This window comes from Beta vulgaris, chromosome 6 (genome assembly GCF_026745355.1).
Source record: "Beta vulgaris subsp. vulgaris cultivar EL10 chromosome 6, EL10.2, whole genome shotgun sequence".
Classification (NCBI taxonomy): domain Eukaryota; kingdom Viridiplantae; phylum Streptophyta; class Magnoliopsida; order Caryophyllales; family Amaranthaceae; genus Beta; species Beta vulgaris.
This window is the reverse complement of record NC_079207.1, coordinates 55,026,790-55,038,134: the sequence shown is the minus strand read 5'-3', so window position 1 is coordinate 55,038,134 and position 11,345 is coordinate 55,026,790.

Sequence of the window (11,345 nt, the reverse complement as noted above, 5' to 3'; positions counted from 1 at the left end):
ATTAGAATCTCCTAGAAGGAGTATGCATAGAAGAAAGTTATTGGGGAAGAGATGAAGAAGAAACCCCGGAACAATCTCAGGGGGAAGAAGAAGAAATCACCTGTTCCTTCCAAAGGAACTGTTTCTTCTCTTCCAAGAAACGGGTCGAACGAAGTGAATCTAGGTATGTTTGGGTTTTGCGTCGATTTAGAATGGGCAATAAATGAATTTCAGAATTAACCTCCATTCTAAAGGAACAAGGCATGGAATTCTTGTTTGAATTCGCCTTTAATAATGCTCTTGTTCCTCTAGCTATGGATGAGTTTGTGCAAATTTGTTAATACTAATGGAACTTGCACAACTGAGGTTAGAGGAAAGAAAATAAGGTTTAATCAAGCCACTTTGGGCGAAGTATGGGAAGTTCCTTGCAAAGGAACTGATTTGTATTTCAAACGGAAAGGAACTGTTTCCTTTCCGAATTTTCCTCAAGACAAAATCTTAGAATATTTTGGAGGAACGCTGGCCAAAACAAACTTAACCATAACTACTCTCTCCCCTTCACAAAGTGCTATTTCAATTTGGTTTGGAGAGCACTCATTCCTCGAACTGAAAAGAGGAATGAAGTGGGTCTCTGGATATGTGTTACATGTTTTGCTTGACCACCACATACAAATCAATTTCCCTTCCCTCTTCATTCAATTTAACTCACTGTATTGAGAAAATTGTGTATTGGTACGGTGCCTTGATAACTTCTTTACTTCATCACTTTGAAGTAAGACTTACGGTTGGCACCAAGGAGTCAAACAAGGGAACATCTTGAATGAGAAGACCCTAAATGGACTTGGCTTTCTGTCCAAGAAGGTGTCTCATCAAGGAGGAATGGCTCCAAGTTCCTCAGAAAAGAAAACTGCCTAAACTGACTTAGAAGAAGATAATATGATTATCTTGGATGACCCTGTTCCTAAACCGGAGGAACCAAACCTAAGAGGCGCAAACACATTGCCATAAGCCTAAACCCTTCTGTTCCTCAGAGTGAGAAGAGCACTCGTAAAAATTGCTCAGTTCTGTTCCTTCCACAAGGACTCTCCTTAGTCCTTTCGGATAATGAGGAACAGGACCCTCAACTCTCAAGGAACCTACTCCACCACCATCTCCAAACTCTCTGTTCCTTTACAAAACACCTCCATTTCACCTTCATCCTTCTCTGTTCCTTCCAGTTTTGAGCAGTTGAAGGATGAAATAAAAGGCCCAAATCCTTTTGCTTCCACCTCCACAACTCTTCCACCCACACCACCATTCTTCCTCCCATTTATCACCCTTCACCTTCTGTTTCTATTCCAGGAACAGATGAACCTTCCATTCTCACCCCTCCAGTTCCTCCACAAAATCCCCCATCTGCCTCAAGTTCCAAGGGTAAGGAACAGGATACTCCGAATGATCCTAATTTTGATGATGACAAAGAAACAAAGATGCAAACTAAGTAGTGAACTAATGAGTTATTTAAGTGTATGGTGTTTAAGGCATCAATGAAAGGAACTGGGAGAATACGAAGTCAAAGAAGAAGTCAAGAGAGGATTTCAAAGGCTAAGTAAAAAAGTTTCTAAGTTGATACTGGAGCAAGCATTGGATCAAGAAGAATAGAAGCTATGCGTTTTATTTTCTAGTTCCAATGTAAAGGAACAAAGAAAGAATGGTAAGGAACAGTGGCAGTTTATTTGAGAATGAGAGTTTGTTCATTTGTAAGGAACAAACTAAGTGGCGCTAAACTAATATGTTAAAAGGAACTTAGTTAATAAAAGGAACTAGACTTAGGCGTGCAACAATATAACGGTTAAAATTGTATTTGAGTAAGTCATGCCTAAATTATAGGAAATTAGTTATATCTAATTTCAAATGATAAAATCAGTTTTAAAAAGAAAATCTGTTTTAGAAAAAGATTTTATTTTTCGGAAAAATTAAGAAAATAAATATCCGGCTTTTCGAAAGAATTAGTTTAAAAGATATTATTTTCTTAAAGATTAAAAATTCAGTTTTAAAGATAAAAAGTGTTTTTATAAAAACTGATTTTCGGATAAAGCTCAAGGAACTCCTATTACTTAGGAGTAATGGCTTAAATATATCCACGTTCATTTATAGTTCATGGGATCATGGGACATTATGTGAAACGTGTTCCTTAGGGGAAGGAACATCATGGGTTAATGGACTAAACATGTACTCTAGTTTTAATCCCACGTTCTTCATGATTAACACTATAAATATAGAAGTCTAGATAAGTTCCAAAATGTGTCTGACTAAGTAATTAAGTGAGTTTAACTAATTAAGTGTCAGTGCCTTCATTCTCTCATAATAGCCACTTGTTCTTTGCCTTCTTACTCTAATTCCACTAAGCTTATTTCGATCAATTGTATTTTGGTTTTTGGGGTAAGGGAACTTTGAGTGAAGTTCTGTAGAGAGAGGCTTGAGTGAAGCTTGTATGTGTGAGAAAACTTCGAGTGAAGTTGAGAGGAACTGCTGTTAAGGGAACAGTGGCTCAGGAACTTGAGTTTAGGAACTCAAGGTGTGGCTCGAGTTAGAATTAGGTTGTAACAAAGTTGTTTGGCCTAATTAGTGAAAGTGTTGAGTTTAAAATCCCTAGTGGTCGAGGTTGTTTCTTCTTGTTGGGCCCAAGAAGTTTTTCCTCGTAAAAATCCCTTGTGTTCCTTTAGCTTATTTATTCGTTTAAGTTTTAATTTCCGCAAAAAGTTACGTTTATTTCTACACCTACAATTCACCCCCCCCCCCTCTTGTAGTGTTCCTAGGGAAATAACAAACGGAAAGAGGGAAGATCTTTAGGAAACGGAGGGAGTACTATCAAGGCATTGGTCCAACCTATTCTAAGGAGAAAATTGATGAACTCAGGGAGTTGTGGATTACATATGTCGGAGATCAACACGAAGCGCAAATGATGAATGAGTTCTAACTTGCCGCCTAATTTTTACCTTAATCCACTTTTGAACATACGTAATATTTTTGGATATTGATATCATGTGGATGTGGCTATATGATAGATCTGATCTTGTTTATGATTTGGATTAACATTGATATGTATATATGGTAGTTTTTTTTAGAAGTTTAGAATTATGAATATTAGTTAAATTATTTTGTGATATAAAGAATTTTGAAAGTTTGGAATATCATATTCAATTTATTGGTTGTAAAATCTTATGGGTTGAGTATTAGTTATACAACAGATACAGGTATTGTCTTGTCCTGTCCTGTAAAAAAAATGAATTGTACTGTACGACATTGTTGTGCTGCGTGTTGCGATGCCTACGACCAATAATATATGCGTGAAATGATAATTTGATTTTTTTTTTTTTCTAAAAATATCATAGATAACAGTTATAGGTAATATATATATGTTATATATATTATAGGAAAACATAACAGTTATTCAAGATAAGTGTTAAATTTTCCTTCTTTCAATTTGTCATATAAATAGCAAACATAACACTTATTTACAAAATGTGTTGTCTAGTGGCATAACGTGTATTATAAATGACTGTTATGTTTTCTCTCGCAAACATAACACTTTCGTCAGGTGTTATGTTTACTTTCATTACATTGACTTAGATAACACCTCAAAACTATTATGTAAAGTCTTATATATTTAGCAGTTATCGATCTTTACCCTTTTTTGTAGTAGTGATTCTAGCCACTAACCTTTTTCAAGCAATTTTCATTTCAATATTTGAAATCCAACCTAATTTGAACCCAAGTAGGCAACACATCAAATTATTCTTTCATCACATCCATATCCGGATCCCACGCTTTTAAAATCAAGGATTTCTATCGAAAAAATAGTTAGTTCCCACCAAAATCACATCTATCTTCTTCATTGTGCAAAAACGAACAATAAACACCCCCTTCTTCGCTACATCAAACTTATCCATCCCCATATTCCTCCAAATCCTTATAATAAATCCCTCCATCACATATGAAGGCGGATTTGCACCGATTACATAACAAATGATAGCTGAATTCCAATACTCAATTTCAGATTGTATATCACTATCATCAATTTTCACCTTATCCACAATCACATTCTCAGTAGTCATAAGATCAGGATTACTAACCTCATCATCTTCAAATTGAAGAATAGGAACAGGTTGAATACTCCTATCCGCCCACGTTTCCGTCCCCTTCTTTTGTCCTGCTGACAAATGTAATGAGAAACTATGTCAAACTAATCCTTTGTGCTTTAAGTTTGTGCAGACAACTGTGTTGGGTATATGGCTACATATGAAGCTCATGGGGTGTATGAGGGTGGAGAAAGGTTGCGTAGAAGAAGAAATGCGTCAAACCGAGGAAAAAGGTAGTCGCCCGATCGGGTCAGGCAAGCGTGCCCGATCGGGCCCGCAACAGAACATCGAAACTAGGCAGTTTGGTGAAGTTGTGAGTTCGCCCGATGGCTTTGGGCCATCTCGCCCGATCGGGCGGAGGACCGAACTACGAGTCGGGCATCCTCGCTCGATCGGGCCCGCAGCAATGCAAAGGAAGAGAGACTTTGCTGGCTCGCCCGATGGCATCGGGCCATCACGCCCGATCGGGCCCGGGAGCAGTTTCACTTGTGGCGTCAGTCGCCCGATCAGGCGGGTCTCGCCCGACCTGATCGGGCGGGGCTTAATTTGACGGGGGTTGGTTCCGAAAACGCGGTTTCTTTAGTGGGGGTATAAATAGGTGCCCTAATTACGATTAATGTATTCTTCATCATTAAAACACATATAGAGAGAGAAAAGGCTATAGAGAGAGATCTTGAGCACTTTTTGTAATCTTTCTTGAACGTTCATCGATTCCTAGTGCATATTCGTGGTTTTTCTCCCAGTTCTTGGGTTTCCACGTAAAAGTTTCTGGTGTGTTCTTTCCTGCTTTATTATTTGATATTCTTTATTGTTTGCTATTATTCTACGATTGATAGTCAATAGGACTTACAAGTGGTATCAAGAGCTAGGTTTGATTATTGTCTAGATCTAGAATAATTAGCAATGGAGGATTCAAATATTAGAATTGAGAAGTTTGATGGGACAGATTTTGGATATTGGAAGATGCAAATAGAGGACATCTTATATCAGAAAAATCTGTATCAACCTTTGTCTAAAAAGCCTGCTGACATTGAAGAGGCTAAGTGGAAGGTACTGGATAGGCAGGCACTAGCGGTGGTGCGATTGACATTGGCTCGGACTGTGGCGTTCAATGTCAAGGACATCAAAACAACGGCTGGATTGATCAAAGCTCTGTCAGATATGTATGAGAAGCCCTCGGCTATGAATAAGGTATATCTGATGCGCCGTTTATTTGATTTAGAGATGAATAATGGTAGTTCTGCTGCTGAACATATTAATGAATTTAATTCTATAATAAGTCAGTTATCGTCTGTTAATATTGCTTTTGAGGATGAAGTGAAAGCTTTAATTTTGTTGTCCTCTTTACCTACTGCTTGGGAAACTGTTGTTACTTGTTAGTAATTCCTCTGGTAAAGAGAAATTGGTTTATGATGTTGTCCGTGATCTTATTTTGAGTGAGAGCATTCGAAGGAAAGAGAGTGGAGAATCATCTGGAGCATACAGTGCAGAGGGTAGAGGGAGGGGAAAACAAAAGGGAAAAGGGAAGATTCACAAGGGAGATCAAAATCAAGGGGCGAAGTAAGTCTAAGGGCAGAACAAATTTTACCTGTTGGAATTGTGGTGAGAAGGGTCATCCAAAGAGGGATTGTCCACATCCCAAGAAGAAGGGTGGAAAATCTGATCATAATGAGAGACAGGAGGATAGTGATAACTCATCGATATTTTCTGCATCGAATAGGTTGAGGATGCTCTGGTTTTGAGTGTTGATAGTTCTATAGAGTCGTGGATCCTAGATTCGGGGGCATCATTTCATTCTTCACCCATGAAGGAGCTGTTTCAGGACTTCAAGGCAAAGAAGTTAGGAAAGGTCCATCTTGCTGATGATAAGACCTTGGATATAATGGGGAAGGGAGATGTGGTTGTCAGGACTACGAATGGAGGAACTTTAAAACTGCATGATGTTAGGTACATTCCAGGCCTAGCAAAGAATCTGATTTCTGTGAGTCAACTGGACTCATGTGGCTACAAAACTGTGTTCTGTGAGGGAAAGTGGAAGATTTCCAAAGGTTCCATGATTTTGGCTAGAGGTACTAAGATGGGAACCTTATACACTATTGCAGGGTGTACAGACATGATTGGTGCAGCTACGGTAGATGAGACCAAGTTATGGCATACTAGACTTGGTCATATGGGTGAGAAGGGGATGAAGATTTTAGCTTCAAGTGGCAAGTTGTCAGGGTTGAAATCAGTTGACATGGAATTTTGTGAGAGCTGTGTTTATGGCAAGCAGAAAAAGGTGACTTTCACAAAAGCCAAGAAGAGTTGAAAACTGAGAAGCTAGAATTGGTGCACACTGACTTGTGGGGTCCTTCACCAGTCAGATCCCTTGGAGGCTCACGGTATTTTGTTACTTTCATTGATGACTACAGCAGGAAGGTGTGGGTCTACTTCATGAAGAAGAAATCTGAACTTCATGAAACTTTCAAGAAGTGGAAAGCTGAGGTCGAAAATCAGACTGGAAGAAAGATTAAGTGCATTAAGTCTGATAATGGAGGTGAGTATGAGTTGACAGAGTACACAAAACTCTGTAGGAGAACGCATAATTCTGAAGAGGACAGTTCCAGGGAAACCTCGACAGAATGGAGTTGCAGAGAGGATGAACAGGACATGACTGAGAGGGCTAGATGTATGAGGTTGCATGCAGGGCTACCTAAGACTTTCTGGGCAGATTCAGTTAGTACAGCAGCTTATTTGAAAACAGAGGACCATCAGTTCCTTTGGAGTTCAAGTTTCTAGAAGAGGTTTGGAGTGGAAAGGAGGTAAATCTTTCTTTTCTAAAACTATTTGGTTGTGTTGCATATGTTCAATCTGAGAAACGTGACAAGTTAGACCCAAAAGCTGTTAAATGTTATTTTATTGGGTATGGTTCTGAGAAGTATGGATATCGATGTTGGGAACCAAAAGGTAGGAAGATTTTGAGACACTGTGATGTCACATTTGATGAGACTAAGCTGTATAAGGATGTATTTGGTGACAATAAGAGATTACTGAAGTAGTGGGAGTTCAGGAGAAGGAGATTGTGGAGATAGGTGGCATTGATGTTAGGGATGTCATTGTTCCAGAATTGGGTGAGCAACATAGAGATGAAGTTCACACTCCTGCAGGGTCTGATTCTGAGGAGTCAGATATCTCACAGCCTGGATAATTCAGAGGTACAATTGTCATACAACCAAGAGGCTCCAGTTCTAGTACAGAAGAATTGTCTCTCAAGTTGACTTAGAAAATCCGCAAGGGTGTCCAAAACACCTGTTCGATATTCACCTTCTATGTATTATTTGTTACTAACTGATGCAGGTGAACCAGAATCATACAAGGAAGCAATAAATTCGACGATTCATCTAAGTGGGAGTTAGCCATAAAGATGAGATGAAGTCCCTGGAAAAGAATCAGACATGGGAGTTGTCTGCATTACCTAAAGGTATGAGAGCACTTAGCAACAAGTGGATCTTCAGACTGAAGAAAGAGCCTGATGGAAGTGTCAGGTATAAGGCGAGATTAGTAGTAAAGGGGTTCCTACAAAAGGAGGGTATAGATTATAATGAAATATTTGCTCCTGTTGTGAAGTTAACTACTATTCGTATCTTGTTGGCTATTGTTACTGCTGAAAATTTGTTCTTAGAACAGATGGATGTAAGACTGCGTTTCTACATGGTGATCTGGAGGAGGAAATTTACATGAAGCAACCAGATGGTTTTAAAGTTCAAGGAAGGAGAACTTGGTGTGCAAGCTCAAGAGGAGCTTATATGGACTGAAGCAGGCTCCTAGACAGTGGTACATAAAGTTTGACACATTCATGTGTAGCAGTGGGTTCAAGAGAGCTGATAGTGATCATTGTTGTTACTTTCAGAGGTATAAAATGACTATGTTTATTTACTTCTGTATGTTGATGATATGCTGATTGCTGGTACTAGTATGGATGTGATAAATGGAGTGAAAGAAAAGCTGTCACAAGTATTTGAGATGAAGGATTTGGTGAATCTACACAAATCTTAGGCATGAAGATTTTCAGGGACAAGTCTACTGGTATGTTGAAGTTGTCTCAGGAGGATTATTTCTTAAGGTGCTGAAGAGGTTTAATGTAGGTGATGCTAAACCCAAAATTCACCACTTCCTAGTGATCTCAAATTGACAAGGGAGCATTCACCAACTACAGAAGCAGAAAAGGAGCGGATGGCCACTGTTCCCTATGCTTCAGCTGTTGGTAGCTTGATGTATGCCATGGTGTGCACACGACCTGACATTGCTTTTGCAGTGGGAGTTGTTAGTAGGTTTGTTTCAAATCCAGAGTAGAAACATTGGGAGGCTGTAAAGTGGTTACTAAGGTATTTGAAGGGTACTTCGAGTATGGGGCTTTGTTTCTGGCAAAAAGGAGTAAAGCTAGAAGGTTATGTTGATGCTGATCTCGGTGGAGATATCGATACAAGCAAAAGCACTTCAGGATATGTCTCTACTGTGGGGGTACTGCAGTGAGTTGATGTCAAGTTACAGAAGTGTATCTCTTTGTCTACTACAGAGTCTGAGTATGTGGCTATGTCGGAGGCAGGTAAGGAGATGGTATGGTTGATTGGTTTTCTTGAGGAGATGGGTATTAAACAAGAAAAGGTGATACTTTATAGTGATAGTCAAAGTACAGTGCATTTGGCTAAGAATCCCATGTATCATTGTAGAACTAAACACATTCGTAGGCGTTTTCACTATATCAAGAGTTTAGTGGAGGAGAATGAGTTGAGTCTGGAGAAGGTGTTGGGTGCTAAGAATCCAGCAGATATGCTCACTAAGAGTGTGAGTTGTGAGGAACTAAGGTTGTGCAGGACCTTAGTTGGTCTTCGTTGATTGTTGGCGAAGATGGTGGATTAGGAGTTGAGATGAATGAGAAGATGATGAAGGTATGATATGGTATTTTCTTTACTTACACCTATCTCCAAGTGGGAGATTGTAGGGTATATGGCTACATATGAAGCTCATGGGGTGTATGAGGGTGGAGAAAGGTTGCGTAGAAGAAGAAATGCGTCAAACGGAGGAAAAAGGTAGTCACCCGATCGGGTCGGGCAAGGGTGCCCGATCGGGCCCGCAACCGAACATCGAAACTGGGCAGTTTGGTGAAGTTGTGAGTTCGCCCGATGGCTTTGGGCCATCTCGCCCGATCGGGCGGAGGACCGAACTACGAGTCGGGCGTCCTCACCCGATCGGGCCCGCAGCAACGCAAAGGAAGAGAGACTTCGCTGGCTCGCCCGATGGCATCGGGCAATAAAGCCCGATCGGGCCCGGGAGCAGCTTCACTTGTGGCGTCAGTCGCCCGATCGGGCGGAGTTTAATTTGACGCGGGTTGGTTCCGAAAACGCGGTTTCTTTAGTGGGGTATAAATAGGTGCCCTAACTTCGTCATTAATGTATTCTTCATCATTAAAAACACATATAGAGAGAGAAAAGGCTATAGAGAGAGATCTTGAGCACTTTTTGTAATCTTTCTTGAACGTTCATCGATTCCTAGTGCATATTCGTGGTTTTTCTCCCAGTTCTTGGGTTTCCACGTAAAAGTTCTGGTGTGTTCTTTCCTGCTTTATTATTTGATATTCTGTTATTGTTTGCTATTATTCTACGATTGATAGTCAATAGGACTTACAAACTGGACATCCCTTTTAATGCATTCTGCCCTTACTTGAAGTATATTCATGACTGCCTCTATTGCTCTTCTATTTTTATATTACTTGTACGTTAGCTAAGAATCCTCATTTACAAGGGCTGTTAACCCCAACATACATGCATCCCTCTAGGGACTCTGAATCCATAGCAACGAATGTCATTTGCTTAGCTTGTTTGCATTTTTGCATCAACACTTATCATTGTTGATAAAATGTACGGGTGTAATTGATTAATGCCTATCTATGGCTATTATGTTAAAACCGAGGTTGTTCGACTCTATTCAACTAATTACTCAGCTTCGTGGTTGGTGAGACTAAGTATATTAAGATTGTTCCACTATATCGCATTCTGTTTGTGGAATGTCTGTAGTAGTTGGATACAAAGAAAGGAAGGACGATTAATTAACTTGTCAAAAGAAGCCATGCTATACATGTACTAGAGCAGCTTGTTCTTGCTGAGATGAACACAAGTTTTTACTTGTTGCTTATTAGACGGTAATTGACTCTCTAGATCACTTCTACTTTTCCTCTAGGTTAGTTGTATGATATGAAAGGATGTTGTTGGTTTTGAGTAGTTCAAATCTATTATGCAAACGAAGAGTCTATTGTACCAACACACAAACCTTACTAGAAGGTGAGGGTAATGTGATATATATCAATACTCCCTCCGTTTGTTTTTAATGTGCTCACTTCACTTCGGAGAGAACCATGGAGGAAAAGAGAAGTCCAAAAGGGAAAGGTGGAAAATGAAAAGATGGAGAGAGAAACTGAAAAGTGATAGAGGGAAACTAAAAAAAGTGGGGAGAGGTGAAAATATATGAGACATGTTATCCGAAATCGAATAAGCAACAATGTATAGATTAAAAAAGAAATGGACTAAAGAGGGATTATAATACTAGTGTCGATTATGGAGAAACCTCCCAGAAAAATTCAAGATATGAAACTCTTTTAATAACCTCAAAATAAATAACTTCTATTAGTTAGAATAACTACTCCTTTTATCCCATATTAATTTTCAACATTTAGGGTTCCGACACAAAATTTAACCGATATTTAAAGAACTGGGTCATATTGGGTCGAGGCATTTTAGTTTCACGTGAATATCGAATGAGTTGGCCCTATCACGTTATGGCTATATTCATATTCTATCTTTTATAATCGGGATTATTATCAAGTTATATTCCAATTGTGATTTTCAAAGTCAAGTCACTTTTGGTATCAAGATATATGAAGTTAGAATATTTTCGGTTTCAATTGAGTTTTAGTTTGGGTCCCATCGATCTTGGATATGAAGAATTTGGTCATTGTTGAAATCGGATTATGTTCCGATTTAGACTTTATATCTTGTTCTATTGACTTAGGTTATGTTAATATATGGTCATTTTGTTAGATAAAGTTAAAATACTCTCTCCGTTTCCTAAAGATCTTCCCACTTACTGTTCCTACAAATACCAAGGAAAATCAAGTTGTGTGGGACATGATGTGAGTAAAGTAGGAGAGAGAAAGGGGTTAAGATAAATAAACAAATAAAAAGAGGTTAAAGTAGGAGAGAGAAAGAGAGT